General features: G+C 37.5%; 1 protein-coding gene across 1 annotated transcript in view; it reads left to right on the top strand.

Moving 5' to 3' along the window:
* PEPD (peptidase D) overlaps positions 1-2268 on the top strand; it is a 159495-nt gene that overhangs the window by 120822 nt on the left and 36405 nt on the right. The gene's annotated exons all lie outside the window — the stretch shown is intronic.

Raw genomic sequence — 2268 nt, forward strand, 5'->3', positions numbered from 1 at the left:
AGCAGGAATTTATGAGCTTGATGGCAGCATTCAGACTGTCAAGACAATTGTATCTGGATTTTAGAAAGTGGTGGAAAGGAACCAGATGAGAAAATTAATTTCCATGTTTAAACAGCTCCTAATGGAGGATAGAGGTAGGACATACAACATTTTCCATACCACACTTTTAAAGAAATAACACATAAACAATTATTAATAAGATTAAAAAGGTATTTTAATCTTCCACTTTTAAAATTTAATTCCTTTAACCTAGTGGTAACAGTTGTTACTCTGGTGTGTGTTTACGCTGGCAGCCATCTTTTCAGGAAGCTTATGCTAGAAAGTGAAGTCAGAGTTTGAGTGAACATGTGTGTTGTGCTTTGGTTTGTTTCAAGCATTTTCTGTATTTTACGTGTAAGCTCAATAGAAATCTTCTGTTGAAAAAGAGGATGGAGTGTGCATCTTTGGGAAAGATACTCAATTAGTCTTAAAAAGCTTTAAAAAGCACTGGCTATTGGGTACTTCACTGTATGCCTTTAAATTGCAGGCAAGCTAATTCGTCAAGTGTACATTTTCATAGTTGAAACAACTGCCTGGCTTGATGAAAATCTTATTTTTCTCCAATTCTGCTTTCAGGGCAGCAAATAAATGCTTTTAGAGCTAACTGCTGCTGTGATTTTGAGTATTTCACTGATGAAGGTACTTGAGCATTTCTTAGTATTACTAATAGAACAGCTTTGAGAAAAATGTACTTAATGCACAAAGCACACTTATCCTTTAAATTTACTCTATTAGCTTTCAGTCATCGGGCCTTGAGTGCATGGGCTTTCTGGATTGCCGGTCAGAACATAGGTAATTTTCCTGTTATACAAGCTGGCAGCAGCACTGTTCATTTGAGCAGCTTGGAAGGGAGCAATAACACTTGAAGCTTATCTGCAAAATGAGACTAGATATTTTGCCGTTTTAATAACAATGTGCATTCTCCATCATTTGCTGTTTCTCCCCTGAAGAATCTTGTTCCTCTTCATAGGTTGCTTTGCATTTTAGTGCCGCCTTTAGTTTCATGTAACATTTTTGGCAGTATTTCTTGCTAATAAGTTGCGGACGATCTTCAGAACTTGAGAGCTAATATGATGCTGTAGTCAGGATGGTGCAGAGAATTCTTTTTTTTACAGTGTCAGAAAATAAGGACACACTAAGTTAAGTATTTCTGAAAATTAGTTGCAAGGATCCTTTACTAGCCTTCGGAGTTCAGGATTCATAGAGGAATCATTCTTAATGTCTGGCAGAAGATGGGACTGAACTTCTGTTCTCACTGTGCATTAGTTATCTTGCCTGTTTAGAAGAATGGTACAAATGCGTTTATGCTCTTTATGAAACTAGTAATAATTTTCTGGCTACAGAAAGCAGGTTCAACACATGTTCTGTGGACTGGTTCATTGGTTTGGTTCATTTGGTACCTCTGTGTAGTGAAATGCAACCTGGACCTTTTGCACTCTGAATTACAGATCTGGGTAGGGTCCTGCAGTGTGCAAAAATTTTCACCATCTGTAAAAGTCTGCTTTTCAGGTCTGTATGGCTTGTACCCTGGTTCTTTTGCAGCTTTTAACCCATCTGTCCACTGATGCAAAAAATCTGACAGTATTATTATATTTTCCTCTGATGAGCTCTCAAAACCACACCAAAGATCAAAGACACTTTACTACTGAAATTGGTATGAAACACTTAAAATAGGTAGTTGGCAGAAAAGTATTTTCAATGTCTGAAATGAATTTACAGTGTTCTAAAGACAGTTCAAACAGAAATGGTGAACTGGATTAGAGAGACATCCTCTTTTATACACAATTTTAAATAATTTTTTTAATCATATATGATTGAAATAGTTACTTAGTTATTTTGTTTCCAGTCACACCCCTTTTCTTACTATAGGGGACATAGGAGATAAGACATTTATGTAAAAGGCTTTCATAAATCCTTTTCAAGAAATGTATCTGCTTTGTACCTTCCCCTAAATTCCTTTAAAATGTTTTGGCTTGCTGTTTTAATTGAACACTGAGAGACAGCTGAAAGTGGCATTGGATCCCCTAGAAGGCCAATATTCTGCTGTAGCAAAAAAAAGGAACAGAGACACTGACCTTCATAGCATGGTTAGCATCACATACTTCTGAGGCTGCTGAGAAATGCCAGAGCCCCTCAAAGTTTGTGGACACAAACTGAGTGTATTGTCATGGCTGCCCGGAGCAAGCCATTTCTGTGGGAGACGCTGGCGCCCCCTTTCTCCTGTTGTAC

The sequence above is a fragment of the Egretta garzetta genome, unplaced genomic scaffold (genome assembly GCF_000687185.1).
Source record: "Egretta garzetta isolate BGI_Z169 unplaced genomic scaffold, ASM68718v1 scaffold23, whole genome shotgun sequence".
NCBI classification, from domain to species: Eukaryota; Metazoa; Chordata; class Aves; order Pelecaniformes; family Ardeidae; genus Egretta; species Egretta garzetta.